The sequence below is a fragment of the Salarias fasciatus genome, chromosome 4, assembly GCF_902148845.1.
Source record: "Salarias fasciatus chromosome 4, fSalaFa1.1, whole genome shotgun sequence".
Taxonomy (NCBI): Eukaryota; Metazoa; Chordata; class Actinopteri; order Blenniiformes; family Blenniidae; genus Salarias; species Salarias fasciatus.
In genome coordinates this window covers 24046599-24063320 of record NC_043748.1, presented here as the reverse complement: position 1 = coordinate 24063320, position 16722 = coordinate 24046599, and the positions used below count along the sequence as shown (strand labels likewise).

At 47.9% G+C, this 16722-nt stretch overlaps 1 pseudogene; it reads right to left on the bottom strand.

Moving 5' to 3' along the window:
• Nucleotides 1–4977: 4977 nt before the first annotated feature.
• Nucleotides 4978–16722, bottom strand: part of LOC115386785 (potassium voltage-gated channel subfamily C member 1-like) — a 51622-nt pseudogene continuing 39877 nt past the window's right edge.

Genomic DNA, 16722 nt, shown 5'->3' with positions numbered 1-16722 from the left:
ATAAGGTAGCCCGTCCAGCCTCTTCTTGCATTCAAAGAGGTGAAGATTTTTTTTCGTCCTGCATGCTGTTTGTTAGTGCATATGTATGTTCCTTAGCACATACATCCATACACACTCTTATAGGGTGATCTAAGAGGTCTATACACATTCATTAAGCTCGAGACTAGAATCTTATCAAACTACCCCCACATTAGTAGTCAGATCCTTATTGCTTACGGTGGAAACCCATGCAGATTCTTCTATACACAAACTTTACATATATACATCGTCGTGACGGAAGAGACCGATCAGCAGTGGCCACCGGGGTTAATGTGCCCAGATGGGAGGGAGAGGAGGACACACACGATGGAATGATGAGAAACATGTATGTGTGGCGCGCGTGTGTGTGTGTGTGTGTGCCTGACTTTCATAAACGTCCATAATCAAAACCTTCAGTCAATCAAAACCTTCAAACTCAGTACGGGACCGAACAAAACCACACAGGGTTACAAAACAAAAACTCCAACTCACACTTCATGATTAAGTCCTGTTCACTTTCTTGCTGAGATTTTCGTGACAACTTGGTCCCTTTTTTTGGATTTTACATTCCAGTAGAGCTTGCAGTCAATCACACTGGAATCATAGATGCAGGAAAAAGGTGAAGATCATATTTTCTTAAAGATATAAGATATAAGAATTTCTGATAATTCCTTGGGGGGGGTTCAGTGATGTTCTTCTTGCATTTGGACCTCAGGATTTTATCCGGAAGCACATCGCTGCCACGGCAGAAAAACAAACACAAATATGACATGATCAGGTGAAACTATAACATTATAAAATGTTCACAAAGCGACGGCAACCAGGTGTCAGCTGACATGTTTCGCATTGAGAAACGCTCACACGTCTCCGTTCTAACGTTTCACATTTTGTACTGGAACATGAACAAACGTTACACTCACGTCACAATGTGACGATTCACACTCGTGTCATGATAACGCCAAGTGCTTCACAGAACGGGATGAGGGTTCTCGTCATAGGTTCATGATCCAAAGTGTTTCCATGGCAACGAAAGGCTTCCATAAGCCACCCTACTGGAATTTAACGTAAATGTTAGAAAAAGCTTAAGACCCCCCCAAAAAAACAATTTAAATCTGACTCTCTGCATGAAAGTGAACAAGCCACAATCTAAACATGAATCAATAAAAATAGAAAATGAATAAAACCACCACAAATTTGATTAATTAAAACTTATTTCACGTGGTGCTGTCACCTCCTTCCACTCCCAGCCTGACGCAGAGCAACATAAATATCCCAGATTCCTGCGTCGGATCCAGAAATGACTGGAACTCTGCATTTCGGTGCGTTAGCTCCCAGACTATCCAGGAAGTTTTACCCAGTTCAGAGGGAACTGTTCCCGGTTCCAGCCTCACGTCAGACTGACAGCGACGGGAGGCGAGAGCTCAGCAACACCAGGGTTTTAGAACCAACGGAAAAGCAAACACACATCTCTGATCTCACACAAGAAACCCGCAACTTCATTCAAAGAAATACAACACAAACATGATGTGTGTGTTTGTCTTCAAATGTTAAAGAAAAAAGACTTTGACATTTTTGCATTTGAATAAAAAGGTCGATGCTGATGTGGACACACACACACACACACACACACACACACACACACACACACACGTAATACGACATATGTGAACACAGATCAAGCGGCCGCCGTCTTCTTTATCTACATTGCATATTTCTATGTTCGTCCTTGTTGAGCGCCCTCTCTCTCTCTCTCTCTCTCTTTCTCTCTCTCTCTCTCTCTCTCTCTCTCTCAGTCTTCGTCCCGTCCTGTTGTCCGGGTCTCTTCCTCTACCAGGGGCTGTCGCTCCAGTAGCCGTTCACGGTGCCTCCCACTGAGCGGCCGCGGCCGAAAAACAAAGAAGAGATGGACGGACAGAAGAGGAGGAGGTGGGGCGGCGTGGGGTTGGAGGGGGGGGGAGGAGGGGGAGGGGGGGGGCAAAAACGGGGAAAGAAGAGAAGCCAAACAGGGAGAAACTAAAATATTGCCACTGGCTGCGGAGTCACACTGGAGTCAGTGCGAGTTGTTACCCTGCTGGTGGAGGTGGAGGTGGGGGTGGGGGGTGAGATGGACGTGAAGATCTGAGCTGAGCTGCACTAAAGGTGGTGAAGACTCGGCTGGTTGAGAATCCCGGCATGTCTCTGTTGTGTGAGTATGGATCAGAGCAAACGCGTCTTTTTAATCAAACCACGCCGAACTCGCCTCCGTTCAACGCTATTTCATCGGCTCTGAGCAGTGTCCGGAGGCCGGTCGGGGATTTAATAGACAGCGAGCACCTGACTGTGCGAGCAACAGTGCAAGCAAACCCGGCGACCTAAATGAGCGGCTGTGGAAAGAGCTGAGACGGCACACCTGGACAAGAAACAGACCAGACCAGCAAAAGCATGCTTTCTATTTTGGTACAGAGGACGCCAAACACCGAGGTGCCAGCCACTAACTCCCTGACCCAGAAAACACGTTTACGTTCCCAACAGGGTGACATTCAAGCATCATAGATGGTTTTCAGGAAGGTGGGGGTGTGGTGGAGGTGAGCCTGGGGACTTCCAGACCTGAAGGCCGAAAGACCTCGCCTTCACATGCTCCTGTAGCCGGAAAAAGCCAGCGAGTGTGACGGTGTGTGTCCGCTAGGGTGTGTTTTTCCCGCTTGGTGGTCTTGCTACTAGCGCTGTCTTGCTAAAAACAGGCCGTCCCGAAACTTCAGAGCACTGCGGAATGTCGATCAAGCTCCAGCTTGAGTGTATCAGTCAGACTTTAATCATGTTTATCATGTTTATCATGTAGCATGTAGCACGTCTCAGACTTACGTAGCTGCACCTGATTGGACAAATGCATCTGCCTCTGGAGTTTAATCCAGACGAAGATCGCAGCTCAGCCACAAACTCTTCAGCATCTCAGCGAAAAGTAATTTTGAAAGCATTTGAGACAAGAACTCAGTTGGTTACTGAGTTTCTCCGGGTTTTGGTTTCACTACCCCTACTTCAAACATCTGAGCTCCCTGTGGCTCATTTGCATAAAGTTGGGAAAAGTCTACTTTATGCAGATGAGCTGCGCTTCACATATACCCCTTTCCCACTGCAGCTAGCGGGTCGACCCGTGTCTTCACCGCTAACGATCGCCTTTTTTTTTTTTTTGAAGACTCCTTTCCCACTGCATGCAGACCCGGGTCTCTCTGGTCTCGCTATCTTGCCGATGCTGGGTCATCTTGACGAAGGAAATCTCACGCTGTGTCCAGAAACAACAACTAGCGCGCTAACGTAGCCGCGCTGCGTCGACGTCGTCATGTAAGTTCCGGATGTGTCCCTCCCACTAAAGCCGCTACAAACTGACCCGGTAAATTCCCGGGTCGATTGCAGGGTCGAACGACCCGGGTCGAAATCCCGGTGTGAACCCTTTCCCGCTGCCATGAGGAGCCGACAGTTAGCGGGTTTAAACAGTTTTTTTTGGCCAGTGGGAAAGGGGTAAGAGACAGTGAATGGGACGCGGGACACTGACGGATCTAGTGGATACAAACGATCGGCCTTGTCGACTTCCTGTCCTCAGGATGTCGCCGTCATCTCGTTCTTTCTCCCCGGTGAGTAACGTTTGACATGTACGTCTACATCACAGGTCTAACTTTGACTCAGAGCCCGGACGGCTCTTCACATACTCAACACACAGACACGCACAGGGTGGTAGCATTCAGCTTTTCTTCTGCTTTAGCAGCGCTGTTTGGTCAAATATTGGCAGACGAGTCTCTTTCTCGTGGATCGGCAGCTCAGCCTCAGGTGTGACGACAGCAGGTAGCTCAGGCTGCTCACCATGGAGGAATGAAATGAATGAATATGTACAAACGTCTAACCAATGTGTCTCCTGACCGCCGGCTCTGCAGCGGTAATCTTGTTTCACAGTGATTCCCAACCTTTTTCGGACTTGACGCTCATTTCAGGGTGTCTATGTGTGCATCGAAACACAGAGATGGAAAAACATTGAATTCTCCCTGATCTGGTGAAAACTGCTGTATTCCTGCATCGATCAACTGTAGTGTCAGTAACTGCAGTCAACACTGAAACTGTGTGGAAGCTGAAAAATGGAAAACCTCGGGATGAAATGTGTGTAAAAGTATAAAGTTTTAAATGGATAAAAACCCTAACTCTAACTACCAAAGGTGAAACGAGGCACACGATCAACATGATGCCACGATTTAACTGCGTCTTCTCAATGCCGGCAGGTTGGGAACCACCGTTTGACCCCGTCATCCTCCAGGAAGTTGGCAAAACTGCTGCATTTCTGAGCCGGTTCTGAGGTCAGGACACATTAGTGGGATTCTTTGACCCTAATTCGAGGGTTTCACAGTGTCTATAACACAAGTCCTTCACGAGCTTTGAGGCTTTTGTGTGAGCGTGAATGTGAGTGTGTGTGAGCGTGAGTGTGTGTGTGTGAGTGTGTGTGTGTGAAGGGGCTTGGTGTTGTCTCTTCGGCTTTCTGCTTGCTGCATTGTGGCGAGTGTCACTCGGGGAAACACATGCATGCAGCACGGTGGTGTTGGAGTGTGTGTTGGGGTGGACGGCGTGCGTCAGTCTGCCGCTACTGCTGAGTATTAGTGTTGAAGCTTGAAGTGCAAGTGCAGTCGGAGAACAGGCAAGGAGTCGCACAGGGGAAGCGGAGCGGAACTAACTCAGCTATCGTATCAGACTAACCTAGACTCTATCCCTGTTAGTAAGGCAGGTGTGTTAGTGTGTGTCTCTTAAAATATATCTGCCTAAGCGTCTATCTCGGCTAACTCGGTAAGGCTTAGCTAGTGTGTGGTGTTTTAAATACAGCCCTCTAATGGCTTACCGGCGCTCACTTATTCTTGTTGCGAGCCAGAAGGGAAAAGAAGGAAAGGAAAGTGTAGCTTGGGGGGGGGTTCTGCAATCATTTTGCATATTTTCCAGAAAAAAAAAAAAGCAACATATTTTTCAGAGTTTGGTAGCCGCTGTTGGTGTTTTGTCTGTGGGGCGCTACAAGATGGAGGGGATGGGTGAGTGGCAGCGCCTGAGGCCCGGCGGCTCGAAGGGCTCGAAGGTGGAGTTGGTGATGGGGGTGAGGCGCAGCGGCGCGCCCGTCATCCCGGAGATGTTATTGAGGCCTGCGCGACTTCTCATAACCCGGGGCTGCGTGGGAGGTGACATGCACGGTCCGGTCATTCACGGGAGGTCGATGGACGACATGGAGGATGGTCAGATCGCAGGAGCAAATGTTCATGACATCCAACATTGTCATGATAGTATTCATTTATGTTATGTTATGACAGCATTGCACATCAGATAATAGCAATAGAAAACCATTTGTTACAGTCAAAAGCATTTGTAAAAGAAAGAAGAAGGAAAAAAAAACAGTAAAAAACAAAAACCGGCCCAAAACCCAGTAAATAATATTGTAGCCCAAAAGGAGAAAGTTGGAAAAAGACAGACGGGACAGGACAGACAGATGGACGGAGGGAACACACAGATGGACAGACAGACAGAGACAGGACAAAACAGGAATATGGGTTACGAGGAATTGGCTATCAGTTGCCACAATATCCCTTATACACCTGGCCGGGGCGCTTTGCAGCGCCGTCCTGTGTAGGGGAGGGAGGGTGCCGCCGGTCCAGCGGTCCTCCACAAGCCCTCTGACCCCCCGCCAAAAGACGTTTGTGTGGCGCCGACTGGACCGCCCGCTCCGGGATTCCCAAAGAACTTCCCGAGAGCGCTCAGAAAGCTGAGTGGTTCGGACGTTTTTTAGGAAACTCAGAGCGACGTGAGGAGGGTGGATCGTCTGGAGCTGAGCACAGATGAAAACTCACAATCTGCACTGAGAGCTTTGGGCCTCAGACAACGGGGAGTGTTGGTTGGAACGACGAGCCGCTGCTGGCACGACAAGCAGCACGAAGTCTCGGTCAGGCAGCCTCTTTCTGTCGTTCCTATCCCCGCAACTCTGAGCTAAATGCTAACAGACATAACAAAGCTAGCATGCAGCCGTTAGCTGACTGAGCTGTCATGCTGGTATCAGTGTCAGAGCAGATGAGTTGGACTTTTTCACTTTAAAGGTCTTTGAACAGCTTTTTTTTTTAACTCCTTCTTGTCTTTCAAACCTTCGGTGTGAACATATGCTGGTTATTTGCTGGTGTGTGTGTGTGTGTGTGTGTGTGTGGTTCGGTTAGCGCAGCCTTGTGGGGTGCTAGCAGCAGAGCGGCGCAGGCTGTTGGCTAAATGTCCAATACGTTTGATTCTGTAGTACGACTGAAAATACAGATATTTGGTTTGCTGGGATATTAGAGACAAATTGAAGAGAGAGGAGAAAAAACTGTATGAAAGCTTCATAAAAAGACAGTTCCTGGAAATCCATAGTCTTTTGGGCTGTATCGTCGTATTTAGCTGAACTGTCCCGGTTTACTCCGAAGCCTTCCCTCAGCGGCGTTTCTTTATTCTTGGTTCCTCTCTTGTCACATGCATCTGTCTCCTCTGATGTTGACAGTGAATCAGTGGAACGCTCCAGTTTCTTCTGGGCGCCACAGGACTGGCTTCCTGCTTCCTCCACCGTCAGGGTGACCGCCGGGCTCTGCGGCGCTCGCCGCTGCCTTTGTCGTAGTGACATTGGCGAGTCGTATCGGTGGTGACTTTGGAGCAGACGTTACATAACCGTGTGTGAAAAAGAAAAGGGGTGGGGGGCGGTGGTGGGGGGGGGGGGTTGACTTTGTGGAATGATTTGAAAGCATTAAATGTCACCTTCACCTCGCAGCGTCATCACAACCACGAAGCCGATCGATCCCGACATCGCCGCCAACATGTGAGACATGAGGCCGGTTAATTATTTCACCAACCGCCTCTGAAACGGGACCGAGGTTAGTTTGGACTTGTTCGTGTCCCGGAGCTCAAACCACAAACCCCACGAACGGGGGGAGTCGGGAACGAGGAGAAAAGCTGAAACGGGCTTTATGTTGGCATCGAATGTTTGACTGAAATACTGCCTGATCCGTTCAAACTACTGAAAACTGGATCATGGTTTTTTTAACATTAAGTTTCCTTGGAAACGACCAGAATCTGTAAAACTTTGGTTTGTCTACTAGACATTTATCCATATGTGAAATGATTTGTGTAACCCGAGTTGTTATTTTTAAATTTAAAACTCAATAGAAAGATGTAAAAGCCATAAAGAATTCCAACGGATTAAAATTTCTAATCCTGATTTATTGTATTGATTTTATTGAAAAACAGCTTGGAGCCATGTTTTTTCAGAAACAACCCTCAAGCTGATTCATTTCCTTTATGATCCTCTCTCTCATGTCGAAATGTTTGACTGAATCTGGTTCAATCCGGTTTTCTCTCCCGGCCACACAGGACAGATTTTATTGCCACATTTTCTTCATAAAGACCAGAGGTCATTTCCTCAGGCAGGTCAACTGGAGAAAACACTAATACTAACACAACCAAAAGCATAATGGACTCAAAGGAAGCTCCGCATCTCCAGGATTTTATTCCCGTGAACTTCCAGAACGTGTTCGAGATCAAAATGCTTCGAGAGGATTTTCTACTGTGAGAACCTGCTGAGGGGACGGTTTCACTGGAGCATTTCTTTCCACAGAGCCTCTGGAGACAGAAACAGAACAAATGAGTCTCCCTCTAAGAAGCGAGACGTTCCTGCACGCTGCCGCTACATTAAGCCGGACGGACCGAGGAGAGGCGCAGTGGAAGCGCCGGAGTCCTGGACGCTGACAGATCAGGGTCACCGTGTTCTCACGGCAGTAAAACGCGTCACTCTGACGAAATACAGAGGCTGCGTTTCAGGATCCAGAGTACGACGGGTTCCTGTGGACATTACGACTTAATATATGCATCCTGCGTTTTCTGTTTGTTTGTGTTTCCTGTGCAGCGACACATTCCGCTGGGTTCAAATGGCTCTGTTTGGAACGACAAGCTCTGTGACTGCAGGGATAATCATCCCTGCAGCTCTTAGCTGATTTAGAAGACACACACGCACACACACACCTCACACACTCACTCAGCTCGGCGACAGAGTACAGAGAGTAGATGAATTAAGATAGTTAAGGATTCACAGTGATCTATATTCCCTGATCGGGATTCTGAGTGATGCTTTCAGCTAAAATGACCCCAAAGCAGCAGAAACTGATGAAATGTCTAAAATCTAAAATGCTTAAAATGACAAAAAAGAGGCAAAAATGCTACAATAGTCAAAGGAGCAAAAATGGCCTGAACTGCCAAAAAAACAGCAGTTTCTCAAGCTGCTTCAAAAAACAAAAATGCTAAAATGTTAAAAACAGCTTAAAGATATTTAGAAAACTGTTTGGATAAATATAACACAACAGAAAAGACCTAAGTTTAGTGGTGAACTTTTCCCACCGCTGCACCGGCGTCCTGAAACGAGCTAACAGAAGCTCTTCGGCCGCTGCTCCCGAGCGACAACGCCTTCAAATACCATAATACGCAACTGTCACAGGCTTAAAGACCATCGGGTTTTGGTGGAGTTTGCATATGCAGGGTCCGGTAGGTCAGGGCTCTGTGGGTACGTCAGAATATCAACACAGTCGTCTAAACTTTGAGGAAACCAGTTGAAGGAAAGTGTCCTCTTTGTTAGAAGACAAAAGTTCATTAGAAAACTGAGCAAAGCCTCTGAGGGTCCATCTGTTCTTCTTCTTACTAGTTTGGTCCAGCAGAGGCTTGGTGAGGAAGCAACTGGATGAAAACCCGAACCCGAACCCTAGAGGACTGGTGGTCTCCTGCGGGTCTCTGAGCCAGCCTCGGGGTCCTCGTTCCAGCTGAACCTGTCCAGGTCTCCAGGAGGACTGACCTGACCTCGTCTTATTGGCTCACCTGGAGCTGACCCTCATCAGAAGGTCTGGTGGACCAAAAAACCAGCTGATCCAAACTTAAAACCTGTCATCTTAATGAAGGTCTACTTTAGAGCGCTGAAAGGACTGAATCAGACGTAGCAATGACCAGGAGCTACAGATCATCGAGGGGCGTGGTCACTGCAGCTGAAGAGCCACATGTGGCTCCACAGCTGCAGGTTCCAGAGCTCCGTCTGGATTAACTGTCCTACAGTCAGCTGTGCAAAATGGAACATCCTCATTTCAGATGAAGAGCCTGAGGTGACCTGAGCGGTGACCTGAGCGGTGAACCCGGCGCCGGAAGCCGAAGCAGGAAGCCGAGCGCAGCGGCGAGCAGCGGTACGACTGGCTGTACCTACCTCCAATCAGTCAGACTTAGTAACACAACGCAGGGGGACAGACTGAGGAGGGTAGCCTGAGGATGATGATACACCAATGTTAGAGTGTGATGGGAGGAAGGGGGGGCAGGGGGAGGAGGAGGAGGAGGAGGAGGAGGAGGAGGAGGAAGGACTGAGGATGGATGATATACCAACGTTAGAGTGTGATGGGGCAGGCAGAGGAGGGAGAGGTGCTGGGGGTGGTGGGGTGGAGGATGAAGTGTGTGTTCACTTTTCAAAGTGTTTCTGGAAGCTTCTGTTGAGCAGATCTCTGACTGAGAACTTTTCTCTACGTGAAGAAGAGTTGAATCCAGAGAAAGGTCAGAGGTTTCAGCCACTTTCCGCTCCACGTCGACGGTCCGTCAGATCTGTGGGCAGAGCTGGACTACAGCTCAGAGCAGACCGAAGGGTTGCAGGTTTGATTCCCACAGCTGAAAGGCCACCACTGAGGGACTGATGAAGTGGGATTAGTTTAGTTTTAGCAAAGTTAGTTAAATAAAGTCTGCCTTCGTTATAGAAGTTTAAGGATAAGTACAGTTTAAACAGTCTTTTACGTTGTTTGTACAATGAAGTAGAACAGTATCCTCACCCAGAAGGCTTTTCTGATCCCAACAGTGCTTCAGGAGAAAGTTAGATCCAAAATTGAGCGGTGCACATCCATGTAGTGTTAGCCATTGCGACGTGTGTATAGCCGCTCCTAAAACGGCTTTAATCGTCCAAAAGCTCGTTAGTTTCACCAATATTTCATCATGGTCCGCTCAGCCTCTCCTCCACCACAGCCTGGTGTCGCCAGATATGTCATATATGCAGATATATGTCAGATTTGAATGTACTACCTGGCGTCCACGCGTATCTAGACACCTACATCTAGATATCTATGTCTATATGTCTAGGCGGTGGTGTGAGGAGAGCTACGGAAGCCGCAGTGTTGTTGTGTGTTGTGTTTTTTTTCGACTGCCGATCCTAACGCATGTGTCTGATACCTGCTCTTGGAATAACATCCTCACGCTGCCAAACGCCTCTGGACTTCTTTCAACCAGATTACAGAGATTCAATGTTTTGGTTGTTTGTTGACCTCTGAACTGAAAGTGTTGTTTACGTCTGCTGCGCGCATGCGCAGTACGGCTCATTGTTTCCGGGGCAACCTGAGGCTACGCACGGTGGGTTTTTTTTCCAGTGTAGTGTAAAATGGACGAATATCTGTTGGATGAAGATGTTGCGGACAAGAACTTTGAATGATTTTCTCTTTAGCAAAAGCAGCATTAGCATTTAGCATCGGCAGTCGAAAAAACACACACAACAACACTGCGGCTTCCGTAGCTCTCCTCACACCACCGCCTAGACATAGAGACATAGATATCTAGATGTAGGTGTCTAGACACGCGTGGACGCCAGGTAGTACATTCAAATGGAACATATATCTGCATGTATGACATATCTGGCGACACCGGGCTGTCGTGGAGGAGAGGCTGAGCGGACCATGATGAAATATTGGTGAAACTAATGAGTTTTTGGATGATTAAAGCCGTTTTAGGAGCGGCTATATACATGTCCCAATGGCTAACAGTATATGGAGTGCGCCGCTCCATTTTGGATCTAACTTTCTCCTGAAGCAACTGTTAGGATCAGAAAGCCATTCTGGGTGAGGATATTGTTGTACTTCATTCCATAAACAACGTGAAAACAGTTTAAACCAAACTTATCCTTTAAATGCTGTTCTGACTCACCATGAAGGCAAAGCAGACTCCTTCCTGATGTTTAAACACAGCTTTCGTCTGGTGCTAAAAGAACACAAAAATTGAGTGTTTTCTTACTTTTTCTGAAAAATCTCAGAGTGTGAGTAAAATAACATTGACACCATGCTACTGTGTTTGTGTTTGGACTTTTGCAACTCCCTCCTCAGGGTCGGACTCTTTACGTGTTGCAGATTATCTGGGTTGTGAATGTAAACTGTATTCACTGTTGAATGTGCTTTAGAGCTGCAGACTGCAGGCCTGGGAAGCTGCTGCCGTCTGAATGCTTATAAATTACTGGTCGTGTGAAGCATGAAGTGCAGTAGTGAGGACGAGCTGTGGTCTGAGGCGGAGGGGACGGTTCGGATGGAGATGTTTAGGAAGGAGGAGGAGGGGAAAGGAAGAACAGGAAAGGCTGGAGGTGAGGGAAAATACACAACAACAACAGTCTGCATGCAATAACATAAGACTGGAAAAAGCATGTCAACATGTGTTTCAGTAAATGCTCCTTTTCTCGGGGGCTTCTTGGAGGAAAACAGAGACATTTGAAAAGCACATGGAGATCGTCAGGAAATGGCATTTCCATCAGAAACAGGCCGACACGCCGAGCTGTGATTCACATTCAGAGGACAGGGGAGGAGAAAGACGCGGGATGCTGCGACAATACCTCGCATGGAGACACACACCGGTCCAGAAGTGGCTGAAAACTCCGAGAACTCACATGCACGATGTTCGAGAACAAGACAGGTGGAACCTGAAACGCCTGAGAGCTGAAGAATGCAGCAGAGTGATGGAGCTGCAGCACCTGAAGCACCCTGATGGAGTCTTTTTTTCAATCAGTACGCCCCCTAGTGTCTGAGGGGGGAGCTGGGCGGCTCCTCTGAACTGTTTCTACAAGTGTCTCATTTCTGTATGGATGTGTAGAGAGACGCTGGACGGAATGTTTGCGAGAAAAATAAATCTGAGGAGAAAATAATTTAACTCTATTGAATCTGTGAAATCAAAGTTAGAATCTTTACACAAACACATCTGGTGTTGAAGAAAAAGTATTTGTTCAAACTATAAAAGACGGACTCTTAATCACTAGATAAAGATTATTAACTGATGTTTTCACATATTTATTTTATGTCTTTGTAAAGCACTGTGGACTACTTTGTGCCTGAATTGCGCTCTATAAATAAAATCTGTCTTTCCTTAAAAAAAATAAATAAATAAATAAATAAATAACTTTTCATGTAAAAAAAAAAAACCAATCAGAGTGGAGTGGAAATGTCACAGGGAAATAAATGAAATCATCTTCACTGACATTGGTCCAGATATACCACTACCACTCACTCACTATTTTCTCTTTAGCCTGGAAATAAAGCAGTTTTAAAAAACGTGGTTTTCCTCCGTTGCTTCCAGTCTGCTGAATCCACTGTGAGGGTTTTTCAGAAACGTCTCTTCTGTATCGGAGAACTGGATGTTGAAAGCAACATGGATTTCTATTAGGGCGATACGGCACGAGGAGACGGAGAGTCGGCCTCGGACCTAAAGGAAAGACTAGCAGGGTCTGGACTGATTACTCCGGGGATGCTGTGGCAGAAGAGGAGGAACCTGCAGAACACCGGGCTTCATGTTTACAGCATTGACGACGTACCGCGCCGAGTTCTTGTATTAATTGTGTGAAGGCCTCCCTTCTAACTGCACAATAGATTTAACTTCAGCGCTCTACGTTTCCAAGCATTTTCTCAACATTTCCCTTTTCACTTGTGTGGAGTCTCGGCGGCAGGTTTCAGAGTCCCCAGGTCCCGCTTGATACCATAATCAATACAGGATCAATGAGTTTACACTTTCCTCGGCCGACATGAGCCTCCGCCTGACAGCTGTGGACCAGCTGTGGGGAGCAGGCCGAGGAAATAAAGCAGCCTGAGCGCGATCAATGGGCCTCGGGAGACTCCAGCCACCAGTAGAGATGGAAGAGTGCTCTAAGAGTCGTCAATAAGCAGCTACGGGAAAGAAAAAGAGAAAGAAAAATAACAAGAACATAGAGAGAGAGACTGATCTGATGAAGTGGAAGAAGCAGAGGCTGGACGGGAGAAATGAAGCCAGAGGGGGAGAGTTCTGGAAGTCAGAGCGGAGAGCCCGGTCGGCCCAGCAGCGACTGTCCGTCAGTGAAGAGATCAATGCTGAGATCAGGAGGAGATCAGGAGGAGACCGCCGGAGCCCGAACACTGGGAAAGGAAGGAGAGCAGTCCAGAGGAATGCCAGATTTCATTCCTCCGCTCTGAGCCGGAATCAGTGTCTCACTCATGGATCATAACGCAGTGCAGGAGCAGGCTGCAGTGAGCAGCCTCGGCCTCCGGGGGCAGCAGATACACTGCACCACAGCAGCTCTGCTGCAGCTGCAGCTCCAGCCACAAAACCTGTGATTCTTCATTTCTACTGAGGAGGCTGCAGGATGCTGCCTTCTTTACTATTTTCACACTGATGAGAGCTGCAGAGCTGCTGTCTGTCCTGCAACTCCACCTAACACATTTTGCTAACTTCTGCATGTCGTCATGTTTATTTCAAAGTTTTACTTGCACATTGAAGGCAGATCGGACTTCACTGACACTCTGAGCCTGTTCTATTTGTTGCAGTGGCGTCCAGCAGCATAGAACCATCAACCTTCCTCGATTTGGACACTTCTGAAGCCAGAATGGTAAAATATGTGTCATTTTTCTTTGGTCTCCTGCTTTTATAAGACTTGTCTCGTGCAAATGTCACCGGAGCGTTTAGGAGGAGGCAGAACCATAAAGTCTGTGGTGTCGCTTAGTTCATGATAGATTAAGTGCATTTGTTTAAGACTGGTTTGCTAAAAGAGAACTAAGCAAAGCATCTCCTGCAGTTTGAAGGACTGGCCTTTGTTCCTCAGCCCCGTTTACACAACGTTATCAGTTGGAAACACAAAACTCTCATTGCGTTTTGGGTGTCCGTTTTGCACAATAACGGCGGTTTAGAACGTTTCTACCATTTCTGTGGAACGAACATCATTTTAAAAACGTCCCTGAAAGGAAAGGTAAAATGATGTGTTTTTCAGGTGAAACGTCGTCGTGTAAACGGGGCCTCGATCGGATGTTTCTGCTCATGGCTTCATGTGGGAGGCCTCTCCAGAGCTCCGGTCTGAAACGCCGTGTCGTCACTGAGTCCAGGCCTTAACAACAGCCTGCAGCTTCGGGGAAGGTTTGGATGGAGACTCAAACCTCAGATTCTTCAGCCTACTTTATTCTGATTAAAAGAGATTACTTAATCTTGCACAGAGCTTTTCCAGAGTGTTTTGAAGCTTCTGTGATGACGAAAACTAAAGCTGAACGTCCCAGAAGAGCCCCAATCATTTTCTCTCAAACGCGTCTCATCAAACACAGGAGCAGGCCCTGTGGAGGCTGCTGTTTGGATTTCTGGTCCTGTCCGGTGAGATTAACTCCGAGCGCACAGGTTCTAACCAAACAGGAGCCGTCTCTACCCTCACTGCTGCTTCTACCTGGCTCCACGCTCCAGGCCCGGCCAATGTGCCCTTATCAATATGAATCAATAAACGCAATCCTACTGAGAGCCTTGAACGCGGCGCCTCGTCCCACAATTCCCCTGTCCACCGTTTCCCTGGCAACAGCGGGGCGAGGAGGAGAACGTGAGAGAATAACTACAGACAGCGGAAGAAAAAGTGTGGAAAATGTGTGAGAATGGGAGAATAAGACCAGGATAGATAGATAGATAGATAGATCATTAAGGTTCAAACCTATAGGAATGCTAGCTGAGAAGTAAAGAGGAAGGAGCTCTGTGACGGGACGATGCTCTCTCAGTCTACACCTGGAAGTGTCCTTCGTTCCTCCCGCCCCTCCACCGGGTTCGGGCTGAAGCCCCGTCAGCAGGACGGAGGGCTGGAGGAAGGAAGGAGGCGTCTGGCAGAGGGGTCGGACGAGCCATGGAGGCACTTTAAAAGCAAAAGCCTGGGAGCCACTTTGAGAATTTCGATTTGCACTCGTTTCATGAAGTACCTCTAAGCTAGGTCTGAGACACTCGATTGGTATTCTTGGAATCTACTGATTGAGTTTTTTTTTTTTCTTTTCATTTTTTCTTTCAGAGGATTTCAAGCTTTTAGAGTGCAGAAGCTAAAAGGGAAGCTAAAAAAAAGCAGACACTATGCCGTCAGCACAGCCCTTCGGAGGAGTCCTGATACTTACCTGAACAGGCAGAGCCGGACCGTTTCCTCTCCCTGCTTCATCTTTTACTAGAGGAACTACCAGCTTTAGTTTTCCTGAATAAGCCACCAGGTCAGGTTTTATAGATAGTGATGCACGATAAAATTACATTTTCATTTACAGTTTGTTTTCCAGCAGCGATGCTGGTGTTGATGCGAGGACACGGTGAGGGAAACTCTTTGGTGTGTGTGTTTGCATCGTCTGTGACGCTGAATCTGAACCTGCAGGTTTTCATCCGCCCTGAAGTTACAGGTGGAATCTCCCAAAAGTAAAACGTGCACAAGCTGTTTGACACGAGTGTTTGTGACCACTAGGGGGAGACAGCACTTCAGTGTGTGTGTAATTAGCACCTTGAAAGAGCTTTGACCAAACTCAGGAATTTATGATCATTCAAGCATTAAAGTATGTTTTTTTTTTTTTTTTAGCTTTCATACGTGGAACCACTGCCTGCCGTTTGGTAAACTGTTTGAGTGAACAAGCTTTGATTTTTGGATTTGAAGCTGCTCTCCGCAGGAACGCCTGTCTTCAGAAGAGTTGACTGGCTGCCTTCGCCCTCTGGGACCAACATGTTTCCAATCGGAGTCGGTATCGTGCATCTCTACGTATAGACCTGCGAAGCACTACGGCGGTCAGCGTTCCAGCCCAGGATGACAGAGAGCCACGTCACGAGGCGGCGTTTTGATCAAAGCGATCCAATCGGGGGTTCGAACGTGAGTTTCTCTCTGTGAGCCGCGCTGTAAGAACTGACCTGAGCTCAGCTCCAGAGGAGACGACAAGAGGAAACCAAACAACCAATCAACAAGGAGCCGACCGGCGCGCTGCGGTCGCTCTCACTCTGGCACCGTCCGCGGACCCTCAAACCGAGTCCCGGCTCAATAATCTGGATCAGAACGCAAACTAGGAAATGGGAAGAAGCGCGAGCAGCCGATGGTGGCACCCTCCCCCCTATCTGTAAGTACCAGAGTGAGAAGAGGACCGGGCGAGAGGAGGAGAAGGAGGAGGAAGAGGAGGAGCAGGAGGAGGGGAAGACAGCTACACACAGAATACACACACACACACACACACACACACACACACACACACACACAGAAGAGAGGGACGGACGTACAGACAGGAGAGACAAACAGAGACAGACAGACAGACAGACAGACAGATGGATAGTGTACACAACCGACAAGAGCCAACGTACAAAAGGCATGAGCTGACAGAACCTGGGGAAGGAGGACATGACACAACAACAGGGAGTAAAACAGCAGCAGCGGCACGCATCGGACACGCCGAGGCCCGGCTCACCCCTGACCCCACCCGCGCACACACACACACACTGGGCCAGCACACTGCACCACACCGCACCAGCACCGCCACGCTCACACACTCAGATCTGTTGATTCATCCCTCCTGTCCTGATCAACACCTCCGGGTTTTTGCGAGAGCTTAAGTTCGGTCATTATCGGAACATGATCCATAAAAACCTGCGGACTTGAGTCTG